This window comes from Thunnus thynnus, chromosome 8 (assembly GCF_963924715.1).
Source record: "Thunnus thynnus chromosome 8, fThuThy2.1, whole genome shotgun sequence".
In the NCBI taxonomy this organism is placed as follows: Eukaryota; Metazoa; Chordata; class Actinopteri; order Scombriformes; family Scombridae; genus Thunnus; species Thunnus thynnus.
This window is the reverse complement of record NC_089524.1, coordinates 34426268-34433582: the sequence shown is the minus strand read 5'-3', so window position 1 is coordinate 34433582 and position 7315 is coordinate 34426268.

The following is a 7315-nucleotide window of genomic DNA, read 5'->3' as shown; positions in this document are numbered from 1 at the left end:
GACTTCCGATGTGAGATGTTCTCCATGATGTTTAACAGTTTGTGAAGCAGCCTCCTCTCCTCAACCAACTCCAGTGGCTCCAGAGGAGGGCCCAGCAAAGAGCCAGCCTTCCTGATCAGTTTGTTCAGCTTGTTAGTGTCACTGGCTCTGATGCTGCTGCCCCGTAAATAGCAGCAAAGAATATTGCACTTGCCACACAATACAATACACTTCAATACGCTTTTTGTCAAATTCAGTGAATGTCTCCTCACAGTCCGCTAGTTGTCCATTCTGTGTGTGTGCTGAAAAAAATCTGATGTTCTTATACAGCCCTGGCTCTGTAAATGGGAAACAAAGTGGCTTGGAGCAAGGCACACAGCACTATTCTAGCCAATCATCAGGGGGCATTTGTGCTCGTGCACAGGACAGGGGGAAGTCATCAGAGCAGCTGTCTGTGTGAGGACATGACAGTCCATCTCCAGCACCCACTGAATGGTGAGGGAGGGCTGGCGAACTGGAGAAAGAGAGGTCGTGGCCAATTCAAATAGAAGGTGTTTTCTCACGGTACAGATACACTTCCATTTTATTACATGTATCAATCCACACTGAATCTTAAATAGCTCATAGTACCCTATTATCCCACTAGAACACTGCGCTCCCAGAATGCAGGCTTACTAAAGTCTCCAAAAGTAGAATGGGAGGCAGAGCCTTCAACTGACAGGCTCCTCTCCTGTCGAACCATCTTCCAGAATCAGTCAAGGGGCTGACACCCTCTCTATGTTTAAGAGTAGGCTTAAAACTTTCCTTTTTGATAAAACTTATAGTTAGGGCCGGCCAGGCTTGCCTTGGACCAGCCCCTAGTTATGCTGCTACAGGCCTAGACTGCCAGGGGACTTCCCATGATGCACTGAGGTCCTCTCTTCTCCTCCTCCTCTATGTATCAATAAATACAAACACTGTTGATTTCTTCCCTTGGAGCTGACATCCAAACTATTTTGGTTCAGTAAATTTCTGCTGTCAGTCAGCCTGGTGAAGGCAGTTTGTCCATGTTTGCTTCCATGGACAGAGATGCTGAACAAAGGTCGAATGAGAAGTGGGGAGGCTGCAGAGAGGCAGCAAGTGTGGATGGACTCTTGTGATCAAGTCTGAATGGAACAGAAGTGACTCTACAGCTTACGCATTGGCTCTGGATTCTGCCATATTTCTCTTTTGGTCGTTGCCTTGGAAATGCACGTCCATGAATTTGGATGGCAGAGCTTCTGAAGGAGCACGAAGATAGGGGTGTATTTCTTTGGATGTTTAGTTCAAATATCAACAATCTTTGATATTTGAGTCAGAATGACTGACTCTACCTTTAAAGGACCTAAACTTCCTCAAGGAGTAGAGTCTGCTCTGTCCATTGCTGTAGACAGCCTCTGTGTTGTATTTTCCGTCTGCTGTGGAGGTGGACTCCAAGGTATCTGTATCCCTTCACCACCTCCACCTCCTCTCCGAGAATGGAGATGGTAACATAACCAGATACACATCACATGTTAATATCAGTTGGAAATGGGGTCTCATCGGAACTATAGTGACTTGACTTGCAACCAAGTCTCACATCTAAATGTGTAATAGCTACATTGATTGTTGATCTTTGATTGATACATCCACAGTGTAAAACATATTAGTTTCACAATAACGGCTCTAAAATTGTGAGATGTCTACATTTTTTTATCCTATTCTTTTCTATTGCCTGCGTCCACATCACGTGACTGTCAAGTTTCTGTCTGTGAAAACAAACAAAAAATTAGGACTGCAACATTTTCTATTGTTGCTGTGGTGGTTGCTATGGACCCTGCTGTTGCTGAAACCACATATTTACATGCAGTTTGAATCATTGTCTTTGTGTTGTGTAGTTATCTGAGCTGTTAAGTTATTTATGTTACTTTATGTCACTGTTTGATTATGAAACAAAACCAAAAAAATGTAGAGTTTAGAGTGGAGAAATGAATTGAATTTGAAATCCAGAATCTGAAGGTTTGCGATTGGCTGACCGGAGGACTTGCCGTCTGGAAATATTTTCCACGCTGTCAATGTGTCAAGTGTCTAATTTAATGATATCTTTAACATTTCTCAACACAAAAACACAGAAGTGTCCTTGATAACTCAACAATATGATTTAATGTTAAGGCCATTGGTTTGAATTATTTCTCCATCGATTCTCAGAAATAAAGTTTTTTCTTGTCCGTTTTCAATTAGACAAGCAGCTTCATTACCCATGAGCCTCATTGACCATTACTATGGAGACGAAGAAAGTCCGCTTTTTGGCTAAAATATCTGAAACGATTCAACATCTTTACTTTTTCTTAACATAGATCATCTAGATGTAGTATAATTACTAGTTTGACTGTACTAGATATTTGATATATTCAGTAGATATATTTTTTCACAACCCTATTTTACAACCCTACTCTGCACATTGGAAAAAATACAACTGTGGTGCTGATTTGTATCAAGCTGCATGGAGCATATATAGGGAATTCTAGTTTTTAAAAAACATTAGTGTTTTTTCCAGAATTAGAAGTTGTAAATACTGTATAGAGAGTACACTGGGGAGTTAAAGGGGATGGTAATCACATTTGTGTAATCAGATATTAAATATCTAATTGTTAAATGGATGAAAATAAATTGTAATCATATTTTACCTATATTTGACAGTGCCCCCAATTGTTGACTATACTCACATAATAGCTGAGGTCAAGAGCTCTTCATAACAGTCAGTCCCATGTCTAAAGCCCGTTTTGTCGGTGAATTATAAGCCTTCAAACATGCACCAAGGTCAAAGTTCAAAGGTCAGTATTTCAAAGCAGAAGCCATGTAGAGTCTTCATACTGACATATGTTACTCTCCAGGTTGAGACCTTTCCAATGATGTGTTTGGTTTAGCTCTATGATAAAGTTTTAATTTTCTCATTTCATGGACAAAAGCCATCCCAGGCCTAGTTTCAGAGAGCACTTTGAAGGCCTAATACATAAAATTAAGCTTTTTGTTTGTTTGTTCTTTTTTAGTGGCCAAAATGAGTCACCTTCAGAGATTACAATGCTGCTGACAATCTAGTAATTTACTACAGGCTTGGAGGAAGGCCTGAAGTGCTTGGGTTAGTGTTAGGGCTGAAGAGACCAATCTGTTCTCATTTCCAACGCAATGAGATGGTGTTTGCTCCCAAAAAACGCAACACAGAAGAATAAAAACAGACAAAAGTAAGGTAATAATAATAATAATGAAATTAACAAAGTTACAGTTAAATTGAAATTTAGTAGTTTTGAAATGGGATATAAAACTTGAGGTGAAATATTGACTGTACAAAGGAAATATGGTTTGTGCAATGGACAAAGAAATGAAGTGTATGAAATATAGGAAGGTGACTAGAGCAAAAATTAAACATGACCGGGCATCAATAATTAAATTATGTAACAGTGGAGGTTGAATGCAATGCACAGTCTAAAGTCCAGTTTGATGAAATTTATTAAATTGACAAGAGAGGGATTAAATGAGGGATGTGAAATGTAAAGTCCAGCATGATAACCCCGTCCTCAATGTGGTATTGATGCGCGCGCGCACACACACACACACACACACACACACACAATGTTGGAGTGCTTGGACGACGTGGCTCAATATTAATCGAGGAAGACTATTTTTTAAGAAAGATGATTTCATATTAAATATCCTCTTGGAAATAAAAAATTAAATGAACAACTTCACATTTTACAATCACAGGCTATAAAACGCCTTTTCTTAACACAGATAGTGGCGTTTAGATTTGGGTTGTGGTGGGCGGCGGCAATTTGAAATAGAATGAAGCCCACTGATGGCGGACAACCCAAAACAGAAGTGAAACACGCCACATCCACCCACAATACAATGCTCTTCCCTAGCCTTCCACTATTAAAACAAATCATTAAAACGGATGACCTTCAGATCAACCTATTGTATTGTTTAGTTATCAAGGACACTTTCATGTTTTTGTGTTGATAAATGTTAAATACGTCACTAAAAGAAAACCTTAACACGGTGACAGTGAGGAAATACTTCTGGGCGGTGGCTCCTCCAGTCAGCCAATCGCAAAGCTTCAAATTCTGGATTTCAAAATCCGGTTCATTTCTCCACTCTAAACTCTAAATTTTTATTGAAATGACATCATCAAACAGTTATGTTATTTGTGTTATTTTATATAAAAGCTGAGCTACACAACACAAAGGTTTCAGCGACAGCAGTGTCCATAGCAACCACCATAGCAACGATAGAAAACATTGCATTCCTACAATTTTCAGGTGAGACCTGAAACAACCTTCATAATAACTAACTAACTAACAAGCTAAACATCATATACATTCACTGAAAAAAGATTATGAAAATAAAATGCACATTTCTCGCTAAAAATGTTTTAATGCTGAAACTATCCTAAAATATTGCATTTTTCACCTTTTCAGAATAAAAGGAATGTCAGCCATTTTTTCTCTTTTCGCAGACAAAAACTTGGCAGTCACATGACGTTGATGTAGGCCAATGGAAAAGAATAGAAAGATTTTTTTTAAAAAAAGGCATCTCACAATTTTAGAGTTGTTATTGTGAAACTAATACATTTTGCACTGTGGACCAACATAGCTATTATACATTTAGATGTGAGACTTGGTTGTGACTTGACAAATTTGCCCCTTTTACACCATTGACCTTTTCAACCAGTGTTAATTTCAAAAATTGGTTTTAGAGACGAGCATTACTTGCAGGGGCCCAACCTTAATCTCTAAATGAGCTGTCTACCAGGCCAGCGGTGGGTAGGCAGAATCGACAAATTATCACCTCTCTCCAACCTGGGTTGAGAGCTTTTTGCAAAGGCGTATTATAGTACAGACCCGGAGCTTCATTCATTTAGGACTTAGTGTACCTGTAATTCAACCAAGCTTGATTTGGTTCCAGTAAAACTGTCCACAGAAAAACCCTCTTGAAGAAAAATAAGCAACATTTCTGTGTTGTAAATGATGGCATGAATGACCCTCTAAAAGGCCCAGACTGAAGAATCCAGCCCAGGAATGCTCCAGTAATTTGTGGTTGGGGAACCTTGGTATTCTGGGTCTGAAAATGCTGGAGAGCAGTGAGGGCAGTGTTGGTACAACAGGGAGTTCAAAGTGGGAGTACAGTGGAGAACCTGAACCAGGACAGACTATTTGGACAGCTGGCACAGTTTAAGGAGACATGTTAGAGTGTGACTGAGTTTGTGGTTAAGAGTTGTGCATGAATCCTGTGGGCCTAGTAATCTCTGTCTGTCTCTGTCCCGATCAGTGTCTGTCTGATACCTTCTCACTCTGTCTCTGATTTCCAACTTTCTCTGTCCCTTGCCCTCTTTTACTTTTTCTCTCTCCTTTTTTCTCTTTCCCAAAAAGTCAACTCTACATTGTAAGCATACATTCTACGATTCCTGTCCCTCAATAAAAAGGAAGACTGGGTTTCTGGCATACAATCCCAACAGCAATCCTGTGGCTTTGGCCTCTTCAGAAAGAGAGAGGGAAAGAGAAGGAGAGAAAGAGGGAGAGAGAAAGAAGGAGAGAGATTGTCTAGGATGTTAGTTTACCCAAATGCTTCCAACTGAGGTTCAGCTCCAGAAAATTTCAACTCAACCTTATAATCTCCTCTTCTAACAGCCTCTGGATGCTCTGCCCTGCTGCTCTCCAACTCCTCAGGTCTTCCTGGTACAATTAAAACCAGGCTCAGATACTGTGTGTGTGTGTGTGTGTGTGTGTGTGTACATATGTGAGTGTATCCTGCCTGCCAGAGTCAATGCTGTGTTCAGCAGAAGCCTATCTGCCCTGTTATTGGTTATTATAACAACAAACAGAGTACAACGGACTGATGAGCAGCACTGCAACCTCAGGGTCACACTGTAACTATGATGCACTTGTGTTGCTGAAAACTGTTCAGAACTCTGCAAGTAGAGTGTAGTTTTGGGGATAAAACACAGATATGCTTGTGGATCATATCATTAAAACATAAAGTACATACAACTCATACAACAATTCAGCTTCACTGAGAAGATAGTTGCATCAAAAAGCACCTGTAAAAATATTAGCCTTAGTTGACACATTTATCATCACTGTATAAACCAGCGCATTCTCCTGCAGAAGTATGTTTATATTCATGTCAGCAAATGGCAAAATAGGTAATTTGTCTCCCAAAGATAAGCTATATTAGTGTTTGCTTCTAACGCATGATCACTAGGTTGACATGTCTTCCAAAACAATCCATTACAAATTTCATTACAAGTTTCATGTGAATTTGTTATCTGAGTATACGTATGAATATGAGCGTTTTCTGATTTGCCACCTCTATGGTTACGTTTTAGGTTTAGGCAAATAAAAACTTAAAAGCATTTTGAGAAGGTTGGCTAAGATGGTGGTTATGGTTAAAAGAAACCAACAATGACTCTTAGTAGGAGGTGCACACTGTGAGCTCAGTAACATGGTCTCCAGTGTCACACACTGTATTCATGGTATAAAAATGCTTTTCTCTCTGGCTGTCTCTTGGATGCTTTTCAGAAAAACATAAACATAGGTGTGAGGACAGTGTCGTTGTCCTAAAGAGAGCAGAGCAGGTGGACCCAAATGCAGGAGACGGCAGGCAGACAGGATCAAAAACAGAACTTTTTATTGAAATTCAACAGACACTGACACAGAAAAGGCAAACTGGGCAACTGGTGAACAGGTGGAAAATGACAACCAAGGGACATAGGCTTTCTTCCTAATTTTCCATATTTTTCGTGACACTCAGCATGACTTTCAAAGTAATCTATTTCAATTGGAAGTATGTTTCATGTCTGCACCACATTTTTTTTTCTGTCGGTCGAGACTCGGGAGCACAGAAGTTGTGGTGCTTTTCTCATTTGTTATTCATTTCTAACTATAACCGCTACATTACCCAACATTTAATCACGAGACTTTATCCTTGTTTTTACTTCTTTATTTTAAATTTATCAGTACAGTCCACGTCAGTCCGGTGGGCGGACCAGATGACACGCTGCCTGGAAGTAGCCTATTTTGCCCACCGTCTAAAGGTTTTTTTTCAATGATATCTTTAACATTTCTCAACATAAAAACACAAAGCATCCTTGATAACTCAATAATACGATAGGTTAATGTTTAGGCCATCAGTTTTAATAATTTCTCCTTCGACTCTGAGACACAACTTTTGTCAATTTTTGATAGCAGAAGGCTAGGGAAGAGCATTGTGTTGTGGGCATGTTCAACTACTGCTTTGGGTTGTCTGCTGTCAGTGGGCTTCACTCCATTTCAAATTGCTGCCA